Below are 13178 nucleotides of genomic sequence, written 5' to 3'. Positions count from 1 at the left end.
AGAAGAAAGAAAGAAAGAAAGAAGGAAGGAAAGAAAGAAAGAAAGAAAGAAAGAAAGAAAGAAAGAAAGAAAGAAAGAAAGAAAGAAAGAAAGAAAAGACACACCCCTCTCCCCTCATGACCTAAAGACCTCCCTCTGGGCCCCACCTCCTAGAGGTTCCATCACTGCCCAGTAGAGTCACACTGGGAATCAAGCCTTTACACATGGGCCTTTGGGGGACATTGAACATTCGCATTCAATCACCTGCTTTACAACTCCAAATGCATCCACACCACTGCCCTTCACACCACCCTTCTCTCCTCCTGTGTTTCCCTAATCATCTCTTTGGGTTCTCCATGGCTAAATATAGTTCCTGCTTTCACATGTCTTTCAGTACAATTAAAATTTTTAAAAGATGTATATTACTGTGTGTGTGTGTGTGTATAAAGCTTGTGAAACATCAGGCATCAATTCAAATGATCAGATTATTCTGTTACTTATAAATTGAATTGACCCCCAAAATCTCAATTTCATGCATCTCACTCTGTGATTAATTTCCTTTTCTATTACTTTATCAATAGTTTATTTCAATTTTTTTCCTTGTATTAACAACCTCACTTCATATCTTTTACTATGTGAACTCTGATGTTTTTCTCCTAGTTATAATAGAAACAGATTACTTTATAAGAAATATATTGTTTTAGTAACTTTTCTCTCATTGCTGAGACAAAATATTCAATATCCAAAGTTAAGAAAGGAAAGGGTTATTCAGCTCACCATCTGTAGAGATTTCAATCCATAGTCAGCTGGCTCCAAGGGAGGGTAGCAAGTCAGAGGGGCAATAATTCATGGTGGTAGAAGAGCAAAAACAAGAGAAAAAGAGGAAGGACAAGACTTTCCCTCCCTTATATTGTATGCCCTTGGGCAGGTATAGCACTAACACCTCCAACCCCAGCACTAGACAATAATCATAAACTCTAGATTTAGCTGCCTCTGAAAAGCCCACCTTCCCATGACCATGTGAGGCATCCAAACACAAACCATAACATTCTGTCCCTGGTTCCCCAAAGACTCATGCACATCCCTTGATGCTTGATGTAAAAAGTATTTAGTCCATCTCTAAGAGTTTCCAAAGTCCTAACAGTTTTAGCATTGCTGAAAAGTTGAAGTCCCAAATCTCCACTGAGATATAGAGCAAACTCTCAGCCCCCGTACAAATGTAAAGAAAGTTAAGCACTCCTAATATTTTATGGCACAAGATAATTTCCATTGCAAAAGCTACAAACAGGGAGATACAAATAACTGGGACCAGAGCAAGTCTAAAATCTAGCAAGGCAAACATTAAGTCCTATAGTTTCATGTGCAGCGTGTGAGGCAATCTGTGGCAAGTTAGGAGCTCCAGAGGGCTTGTGTGGCTCCACTCCTACAGTACCTCCAGTGGCAGTAGCTCCCACCACTTCTGGCTTTGGTTGGCTTTGCTCTATCCTTGCAGGTTTCCTTAGATTATCCACATTTTTGGTTTTCTTTACCTTCTGGGGTCTCCACTACACATCTGGCTTTACACTCACAGCTTTATACAGTATCCCCTCAGGGGTACACTGCCTGGCCCCCTAGGCCTTCTGAAAACTGAGTGGAAGCCTTCTTAATGCTACAATTTTTGCATTCTGTATGCACATAAAACCAGCATCACTTCAATGATGTCAAGGGCTACCGCCAGCGGGAGCAGTACCCAGGCTTCCCTCTCTTGCTGTAGGGATCAAATGCCTGGGTTGTTGAGCACTCTGAATCCATTTCTGAGAAACAAATTCTCTGTGCTGCCACCATTCTGGAACATGGTGCTTAGAGGCTTTCTCCTTCAAGCAAAGTCTTTCACTTTTGCAGTTTTGAGGCTGCAAATGGTGGAGACTTCCTGCTTCTTGTGATGTCTTCAGGCCATCTTTCATACCCCATCAAGATCTCCTCTGCTCTGCCTTTACAGTTCACAGTTTTATTGGAGCTTCCTTTTGGGCCAAACTCATAACACTTTAAAATCATTCTACTCATCTCATTCCTCTTGATTCTCAGCATAAATTTGGCTAAAAGCCCCAACAGTATCCACACCACTACCTCAACATTTGACTGCCTTGAAATTTCTTCTGCCAGTTTCATTAGTTCATTTCCCTCAATCTCAGTCTCAGGCAAAATCCCTGAATATGAGCAAAATACAGACAAACTTTCTGCCAAACCATAACACATATTGTCTGAAGTCCAACAGCCAATGCAGTCCTTCTTCCCAGCAGAAACTTCCCAAACCTGGTCTTTACCAGCAGGATTTCTATTAGCCTTCTAGTCTTCTGAGCTCTGACCAGAATTTCCTGTACAGAGCAGCATGAAACATTTTAGCTCTACTCTTTTAGGCTACAACTGCAACCCTTCCCAAGTACTTTTAAATGTATTTATTATGGCCCCATTTAATAAATATCTCTTATATTGCCCATACTCAAAGCCTGCTAAACCACATGGTGTGACCTCACTTCTGGTACCAAATTCTCTGTTAATTACTTTTCTCTCATTGCTGATACAAAATACCCAACACCCAAAGTTAAGGAAGGAAAGGATTATTTAGCTCACCATTTGTAGAGATTTCAGTTCATAATCAGCTGGCTCCAAAGCAGGATGGCATGGCAGAGAGACAACAGTTCATGCTGTTGCAAGACAGGAAAAACAACAAGAGCAACAGGGGAGAGACAAGCCTTTCCCTCTTTTATGTAGTATGCCAATGTATTTGTAGCACTTACAGCTCCAATCCCAGCACTAGACAATAAACCAATCACAAACTCTAGATTTAGGTACCTCTGAAAAGCCCACCCCCTCAGGACCACATGAGGCTTTGGGAGAACATCCAGACACAAACCTTATATTTAATATTTTCTATAAATTACAAACATACCAATATATCTTTCCACATTGTCAAGCACTGTCTATTGTCTTGTTTGTTCTCATTAATATTCAAGTTTAGTTCAACTTGACAATGAAATGAAATTTTAGCAATAAGACTCTTCAGCTATGATACTCTAAGTGTCTTCCTATTGCTCTTCAGGTAAAGACATGGCTCCATAACATAGCCCAGTAAACTCAGCATGACTGACCTCAACTTGTATTTTTGCATGTATGTCTTGAATGAATTCTCTCATTACAATGTCCCTTTTTAAAATTTTTTTGTTTATTTCTTTATTTAGCAGTACTGGGAAATGAACCCAGAGCCTTTACACTGAGTTACATCCTCAGTACTTCTTATTACTTTTTATTTTTAGTACTTCTTATTACTTTTTATTTTTAGGAAAGGTCTCAATTAGTGACTAAGTCTTCCAGTCTGTGCTCTAACTTGTTCTCTTCTTGCCTCAGCCTCCCAGAGTGCTAAGATTAAAGGTATATCTCAACACAACCTGCTTATGGGCATCCCTGAAATAATATGAGCCAGAAATACTTTCAATGTCTATAAGAAGCCCTGCTTTTTCTCATCTAATACATTACTTTCTATATTTGAAATTCCTCCACATCATCTGGGTGGTCATAGTTAGGAAACCATCCATGACAATGTGCTCATGAAACTGGTGTTTCTCTCCCTCAAGGCCATCTATGGCACCTTTTACAATGTTACACTGATAAAACAAAACTCATACTTACATTTTGTCTTATAGAAATGTTATCAAATCATGTTCATAAAAACCCCTGTAATTTCATACAGGGTTCATTTTGCGTGTTAGTTAGAAAATTGTTTAGAACACAAGCTTGAGACACTGGGGAGAGGAATGTAGCACAGAGATGTGAATTTTCAGGTGACACTGGAGGACAGAACAATACTAAAGGTGTGAAAAGCAGTGAAAGGAAACCAGATAAAGGGGAAATGAAACAGGGCATAACAGGATAAACAAAAGTCAGAACACAGACAGTTATTAGCTTTCATAATTTTTAAAGTGATTATAGTAATTTATATTTACAAAGTGCATCCGTTCCTCTAACTGAGGACTCAAACCTGATTTTTACACAGAGTATAAAGCAGGAAATTTCCTGATTGGTCTAAGTGAATGGAAAAGAGGTGGCAAATAGATATTTCAAAAGTGCTTAATTTAACATAGCAATTCCAAGTAGGCAGGATTTAAGACAATTTTGAGAATGTTTGGGCTTCCACATTCAGGCTAATGGATTAAGTACAATTAATACTTACACCTTTCAGTCCCATCTATGTTATTGCCATTAAAAGTCCTTTTCTGTGACAAATAGCATTACCTCTACACTACTAATGCTTCCCTGTTTTGAGAAAAAAGTAATATTTCATGAGGGTATTAAGTTTTTATTTATCCAAACGATTATAAATTTGAAGCCTCAGAAGGTCAAAAATATTATACAAATAGGAATACCCAGAGTGGTTTTAAATGTATTTATAATGGCCCCATTTAATAAATATCTCTTATATTGCCCATTATTTTACAAATATTTTGAAAGGCTGAGTAGTGTCATTTGAATGCATACTTCCACACTGGAATTGGTGTAACTTTGCTGTCACCAACAGGTTGCTGTGTGAATTAAATATTTTCATCTTAGTATATTTTCTTGTATCTAACAGTTAAAAGTCATGGAACGTGCTATAATGTTATTTTTCTTAAACTTGAGATGCTCTGAGGAGTGCAATTAAGCATTAACGTATTACATCTGGGAAAGTGATTATTATTTTTTCATTTGCCTGAAGAGGATAGTGTAGACATATATCAGCCAAATAGCTATTCTATATTTTTTCCCTAGCAGCAGATTTATTTCACCATTAAATGTAGAAAGATCATCAATATCCACTACATGACTTCAATTAGCTGAACATTTTGTCAACTATTGCTGTTCTCCAGCTGCTGGATATACCATGTGAAAGAATAAAGAACCTGTCCTGTTTTCTCATCTTCCTTCTCAATTAAACAAAATAAAATAGAATGAAAATGATTAAATCTAAGCCTGGCTTTTAGTTGGCATCTATACTTCTGCGGATGACTGATAAAATTTGTGTAAAGGAAGGACAAGAGTAAAGGCAAGAAAACAACCGTATTGAAAATGTTCTTTTTCACTACCACATTCCATTTTCAACTACCTTGGTTCTTGCACTTGCCAGAAAACCTCAGCATCAACTGAGACATAAGACAGAAGGATTTAGAAAGCATGTTTCTTGGGCTGGGGATGTAGCCCAACAGCATAAGCTCCTGCTTAGCAAGCCTGAGGTCATGAGTTCGATTCCTGGTACCAAAAAAAAAAAAAAATAGATAGTATGTTTCTTCAACTAAGACAGAAATACCCAAACCAGTTATTGGATCAGCAGTAAAAAAGCATCATTACTACAATTTTTTATATAATAGATTCCTTGTTATTCCTCAGTTCTTTTATGCTAGACTGTTTTGTTATTTAATATCAATTGAGTATTGTTCCTAAAATTTTATTAACACTAAAATATTCCAGATGCAAAAAATTAATTAAAACTTTAAGCAGCTTTAAAAAAAATAAATACTATCTAATAATTTGGAGTTACATAGGTGACAACATGAAGTCAAAATCACACATTTAATGTTTGTGATCTTCCATACAAGTGTACCCCCAAGATACAGATTAACTTAAATTTTATGAAGGAAGTGCTCTATGTTTTATGCTCATATTGATATTTCTAAGTACATACAATATACTTGGTGAAGTGCTATACAACTGAGATATAGATATTCAACTTAAAGCTACCTTTTGATTGGGAGTATGTGAAGACACAAACCAGTATTCATAACACACAGTAACAGGTATAGTAGTAGGAGTGTGTGTGTGTGTGTGTGTGTGTATTCATACTTATATGAATGTATGAATTTGGAAACAAGAAGGAAAGTAACCTAAATCATCAGGAAGTAGTTATGGAAGACTCTGGAGAAAAAGTTACTTGAACTTAGTTTTCCAGATTTTTGGATATTCTACCATGAAAGAACATCTTGGGTCAATACATGAGGATATTGCCTTGTTTGTTGCTCTTATCTTAATTGAGCAACTACAGAGTAGGTTTTGTACAGCATTCTTTAAGGAGAGAAGCCTTGTAGTCTTCCCAACCTTCTATGGAGCATTTATCATAATTATATAAAAAGCAAAAACATTTCTTCCAAAGTCAAGCATACAGGATTTTAGCTCAGAGAATGTGGCTCCAGATCCCAAAGGTACAACGCTAGAAATGGCATGGAACTTCAAGAATATTCTCTTTCTCTCCATGACTATAATCCGTACTATGGTGGAGTAACAGGAGCTAGAAGAGATGACACAAATCAGAAACGTAACATAGAACGGATGGTCGCCATATCTGATAACACTATGTTCGAAGTTTATCCTCTTGATTGTGTAGTTTAATTACAGATTTTAAAGAAAGGATGGACAAATATAATACAATTATATATTAGTTTTATATTAATAAATTATCTATTAGTGTTACAATAATCAATAAGAAGGTAGAAGTGACAATTGGAGTGAAAAGATGACTGAAAAGACAATGGCAATATTCCAAGCAAGAAATGATTAGAGGTTCAACTAGATAAGTGGGAGTTGAATAAAAGCAGAAAAATTCAGGAGACATTGAAGAATCCTTAGGGTTTTGTGATACACTGGAAATGTTGAAAGAGGAAAAAGCTTAATGACACATTAGATGTGGAGGGGGCTGTTGGATTTTCATTGGGGCAAGGTATGACTGACATATCTATTGAGCATATCATGAATGAATCTGCTTAGAGGGAGAAACAGATCAGAATATGTAATGGTGTATAAACAATTCACAGATGGTTGAAGAGGGAGAAGTTGGGATTAGAATGCATAATGGTATATACCATTTCACAGGTGGTTGAAGTTGTGAAAGATCAACCAAAAGAATAGGAAGAAATAGACCAGAAATATGAAGAAATACAGAGACCCATGATGAGGCCTAGGAGAAAAGGCCAATGAAGAGAAGTATACACTGAAAAAAGAAAATCTGTGAAAAATAAAATTTGGAAGACACAAAATACCAGTTTTCATTAATGCAGAGATTGTAAATTAGGTAAAGACTCTTGTGTACCTACTAAATGTCATCCTTAAAGGAGTGATTTTAGTTAAATTTTAGGGAATCATTTAGCCTAGTGCTGTCAAACATATGGCATGCATGCCATACTGTTTGTATCATTGAAAGCTCTAAACTTTTAGAGTTTTCAATGATAGGCTATGCCAGGCTATAAATGAGCTGATATGATGTTTCATGAGGTCTAGAAACACTGAAGAAGAAATTAAAGGTAGCTGAGGAATAGGGGTTGTGATGAATTTGAAGAGTTTGAGTTATAGAGTCAAGGTACTAAGGAAATTGAAAGACCAAAAGATTATATTGAAGCACTCTCTGTCACTGCCTTTTAAGATTCCAGAGATAACACATTTCAGAGCAATTATTCTAAGCATCTAGGTGTTTAGCAATGGATTAGGTTACAAAGAATGAAAAAAAGAGTTGGTTAAAAGTTTGGATAAGTGGCTGTGATGATTTGGGTCTAAATGTTCTGCAAAGCCTCATGTGGTCATGGCGGCAGGCTTTCCCGAGGTGGCTGAACATAAAGTTTGTGACTGATTCATGGTCTAGTGCTAGGATTAAAGGTATGAGTGTTACATCCTTCCTAGGGCAGGTAGCCTGAATACAATATAAAGGACAGAAAGAGTCACTCTCTCTCTCTCTGTCTCTCAATCCCTCTCTGCCTGCCTCTCTCTGTCTCTGTCTATCTCTCTGTCTCTGTCTCTATCTGTCTTTCTCTCTGCCTGTCTCTGCCTCTCTGTCTCTCCAAGTCTCTCTCCTCTCCTCTCCTGTCCTCCCTTCTCTTCTCTTCTCTTCTCTTCTCTTCTCTTCTCTTCTCTTCTCTTCTCTTCTCTTCTCTCTGTATCTCTCACTCTCTCTTCCTCTCTCTCTCTCATTGCTTTTGCTGTCTTCCATGGCCATGAACTGTTGCCCCTCTTCCATGAGCTACCCTGCCTTGGATCCACCTGACTATGGACTAAAACCTTCACAAACTATGAGTTAAATAAGCCTTTTCTCCCTTAATTTCGGGCCTCAGACATTTTTGTCTCACCAACAAAAAAATTAACTAAGAGAGTGGCCTTACAAATATTTGAAGTAACTGAAGAGGCTGACAGGAGTCAGAATGGAAAGAGAGACTGAGGCAAAAGTCAATTCAAAAAATATAATTTTGGAGAGAGGACAAGAAAAAGCCATGAGCTTCATGCAAGGGTAGTTTCCTAACATAGTGGATAAGTATCAGTTTAGCAGTGGAAACGGAATTAAAAAAAGTCACTATTGCTTACCAGCCACAAGATATGGAGGAGATGGAAAATGGAGGTGATTTTACTGAAAACTGCAAGAGAGTAGAAACGAATTTCCTCCTATAGGTACGTGGCTTGAGGTCTGGGCTTCCTTTTTAACAACCTGAACTTTCTCTGATGTACCTAATATTCAGTATCCTTATGAGTACAACAGTCTATGCATCTTTATCATATTTAACTTGTGTCAGTATTATTGGATTATTTTTATTGTTTCTTTTGTCTTTATGTTTATCCCTGTACTCTCTATAGAATAGAACTCATAGCTGTACATTTTTAATAAGTGCTCTAAGAATGAAAGAGTGGATGTGTACCTATATCTTTTCCCATTATGTCACAACAGCAAAGAACATGTAAATGGCTGCTGTACAAGAATACATTGGCTTTGGTACTTGTTAGTACTCAGGACGCATAGAGCTTTGGAGTGCTTGTTCTAGCCTGAAAGGTGATGCACCAAGTTACTCAGGAATATGGCCTACTTTAATTTATGTTGTGAATAAGAAGGCACAGAGATGAGCAAATCAAACTAATTGTCTTTTAGAAATGCATACACCGAAAACTGTGTTGATGAGAAGAAAAAAAATATGTTATAATATTGCCAAAGATGTTTTATACATTCTTCTAGTCTCGAGTTGAGCCTCTCTGTCCATTTAATTCCCTTTAATCTGCCTCACTTTTTTATTTCCTGATAAAGTTTCCACTTGCAGCTTCAGAATCAAATTAAAACCCGGGGGGACAGCATCAAAATTCTCAACACTCAGAGTGACTGTTGTAACGAGCAAGACTACAGCTTCAGTCACTGTTTCGGTTAAAGAATCAATATTTGTATCTTGTCCAAAATCTGCTGTCTCTTCTTGACAATAACTTCCACCACTCCCTTGAGAAGTAACCTGTAAATGTCTGCAATTTTCTATCTAAGGTCCTCTTTTCTCTCTCACTATCCATTGTCTTGGAAAAAATACTTTTGGTTTTCACTATTTCAAATCCTGCCCTATTACTCCCTCATTCAATTTGTCATTACCATTATTGGATAGGAGACCTGCAATTGATAGAAGCTAGTTTCCAAAAGGACATATAGTCAAACTGATACTTAGGTTGCTAAAAAGTTTATTTCCCATTAGCAAAATTTAAAAAAAAATATAGACATGCAGAAGCACTTGCCAGTACTGAAATCTTATATGGAATCAATATTTGATTAGCATCCTTGAAATGTGTCACTTTTATGAAGCCAAATATAAGAGTCAAAAGAGCCAAACTTTCCCATCAATTAGCAGATCATCATAAGTAAAATATATGAGTAAATCCCTTTGATAAAATGGAGCTCATAAAAGCAACTGCAACCTGCTTTATATCTTACAAAGTCTTTTTTAAAACGTGGTTAAAAGATAAACCTCATAAATGTGTTTATATCAGAGGTCCTATAACATTTTAATGATGTACACACTTTGTTTGATCTTTTATTTAAAATATTGAGGGCTTGAAAGGGAGTGAAATCATTAAAAGAAGACATCTTATAACAGCCAAAGGCAACTGGACCAGAAGGGTAGTTTCGCAGATTCTAGCCTGACTCTTTCTTTGCTTGTCTGACCTCAGAGCCAACCTGTTTTGTAATTATTAATTGAAATTTTTTCCAAATATTTTACTCCAAATGTTTTTTTCAAGGTGTAGCAAACACTAAGATCTTAAAGAATAATCTATGGAGTGACATTAAGAAATATATGTAAGATTTATTATATTACAAGAATTGTCTTTTCACAGACACCTTGTCAAAACACATGATGCTAAAACTCTTATTGAATGTTTTTCAAATAACATCATCACATATAAGTCTATAATTGAAAGCTTCTCCTGCTACAGTCAGTATTCAACTTCAAGCTAACATCACTCAAGCACTGTGCTTCTCAAGGTCAAAGTGGGCTAACTACTTTAGATATCTTGTGTGCTGCGACTCGATTTTCAAGCATGTATAACAACATTCAACTATTCAAATCTAAGTCTCCACATTAGAACCTTCTCAGCTAAGTGGCACCACTTTAACCCAACTACAGAAATTTCATACACTATATTTTAGGAAAGAAAATGAAGCATGACATTACTTAAACATTTTAAATGTCACTATGATATTAAGAGATAAATATATAAATGAATGAATGATTAAGCAAATGAATGAATGTACACATCTTAAAATTTAAAAACAGTCTATGCGTATGTCACATGCATTATTTCATTTTATCTTTCCAATCTGATAAATATACTTAGTATTTATGATCATTCCCAGGTTGCAAATTATAGTGTATTTAGAGTATACTTTAACATTTTTTCTCCACATCAAATAGGAAGAAGAAAGGTGAGCCCAAGAATATTAACTCCAAAACCCGCATATAACAACAATGAAGACAAAAGCAAAACAATACAAAAACAATAAAGATGATACAGGATTTCAAAACAAGATGATAGGAATTAATAATGGTTGTTATATTACATATTGTTATCTTCAGCAAAGTTGCTCAGATTACCAGATGTAAGAATGCAAGATTGATCAAACAGTTAAAGACAATAACTTTGTCTTTAAAATAACAAACCCACATATACCCACTAGTCAGCCACATTCAACTTCAAATATTTGTGAGCCCTCGATTACACAGCATAAATGAAATGCTCAGTACAGTACATGACACATGATTTGACCATGATATGCAATAGAATCAGCACCAGAGAACAACATACAGTCCTAAATGAGAATTAAGGGTTCAAGTCCTGCTCCCTCTACTTACCAGCTGTGAGACGACAGATCACTTAACCTCCCTATGTCCTTGTACCCTAATACCTGAAATGGTGATAACAAAAGTATCCATTTTCATAAGGTCATTAGGAGAATTAAGTGGACAATAACTGCAAAGCACTTAGAATACTATCTATCCCATGGGAGGAAGTATAATTATTAATTACTCTCATTGCAAATAAGTTATTATCATTTCCACATTTAAAGGTAATAACATATTTTGTAACACTCCAGAAATAACAAAGAACATTTACTGGCAATATCTTCACTGCTTCTTTTATATATTCATTATTTTTATTTTGTCAGGGAGGAATCTATGAGTCAGAACCAGAAGGTAATTTTGCAAAGTGATATGGGTAGGGAATATCTAAAACTCAGGCCCTTAGATGATAAAGAAATTAACTACATCATATGTGCTATTGTTTTTGGTAATGAAGCAAAACCAAATTGCTCTCCAGAGGGGTAAGAGTTTTACTATCAAGTCTTATCTCTGAAGGCCTTCAGAAAGAAATGCAGGTTGAACTTGATATAAATAAATCACCCCATTAACCAGTCTGAAGAGTTAGACTCAAATCCACTTCTGCTCTGGAAATGAAAGGATATATAAAAGTGTGTGAGGGTAGGAAAATAGTGACCTGAAGGGCAAATTCAGCTGGCCTCATAATATGGCCCCAGTGTGACTGAAAATGGCTTTTACATTTTCAATGCTTGGAAATAACAAATCAAACAAGAATATTTTGCCATATAAAAACTATAGGATATTTAAAATTCATAACCCATAAATATCAACGGGAAGAGAGTGTGTCCATTACTTTTATGCAATCTATGGCTGCTATGCACTATAACTAGAGTGAGAGTCTTCAACAAAGATGCTAAGGTTCACAAAGTCTGAAATATTTACTTTCTGGTTCTTTACAAAGACAAGTTTTCCTTCTGTCTGTATCTTAGCATTGGCAGTTCTGGACTACTAAGAAGAGATTATTCCTTATAAAAAGTGACACAGAAATAAATGTCCTCTGACACCCTCATACAGCCAGAAAATGCCCTGTGGCCCCAGCTTTCCATTGTTTTTCTCCAACAACAGTACCTAGAGCCATTCGAATATACATGAAGATGTTTACCTTTGATTACACATTTTTACATCTTACCTTTATCAAGAAGTCTGCCCAAATTGGTGTCTTTTCAGAAAGAAAACTGTGAGGTGATGACTTGTATTTAAACTTATGGTACCTATACATATCTGAGCTAAAATGAAGGTGCCAAAGTGTCCAGCCTCAAAGGTGCACACTGATCTTGGTATCTTTGAATGGAAGAAAGACTAGTACATCCTTAATAGCTCACACACAAACCCTAGAGTCTTGAGGTTGAAATTAGATGATTTTCTGCTTGGGGAAAAGAAAACCCAGGCAATGGTCAAAGATATAGAACCCCAGACCCAACAAATGATTGGATTTAGTATCAGCCCAGGCCACTGTCATCTCTAGTTTAGCATTGCTAATGGCCTTTTGAAACCATAAGTTCAACATTATTTCTTAATGAATTTCCTTTGTCCTAGTTCAGGAGACCTTCGTATTCCTTGGTTACACTCGGGTGACTCATAATTAGTTCTGCAATACTAACATAGATTACATTTTAAAGAAATAGAGAATAAAAACAAATATGCTTTCAATCACACTACGGGGGGAAAGAGAATTGTAACAGAATGTGTTGGTATTAAAAATTACCTGGCTTTATTACATGTTCTCTTATTTATTTATTTTAATTAAGATTCTAATTTTTTTAACTCGGGCTTGTAATTTCAGTGGCAGTCTATTTTCCAAGCTTTGAGCAAGTATTTTTTTAAACGCTGTTTGTTATTTATAGGGTTTGTTTAAATGCCACGATAGCCATTAATTTGGTCTTTGTGACCACACTCGGTCTTAGGTGAGGGGTTGCAGTCAAAATTCAAGCACAATGAAAGTATTGCATAGAATTACAATGCATTTGTATACAGGGTATACAATGTATGATCAATGTATACAGGGTACACAAGGTATGATCAAAATATACAGTG

This window comes from Chinchilla lanigera, unplaced genomic scaffold, assembly GCF_000276665.1.
Source record: "Chinchilla lanigera isolate Chin_1 unplaced genomic scaffold, ChiLan1.0 scaffold00007, whole genome shotgun sequence".
NCBI lineage: Eukaryota > Metazoa > Chordata > Mammalia > Rodentia > Chinchillidae > Chinchilla > Chinchilla lanigera.
This window is presented reverse-complemented; position numbering follows the sequence as displayed.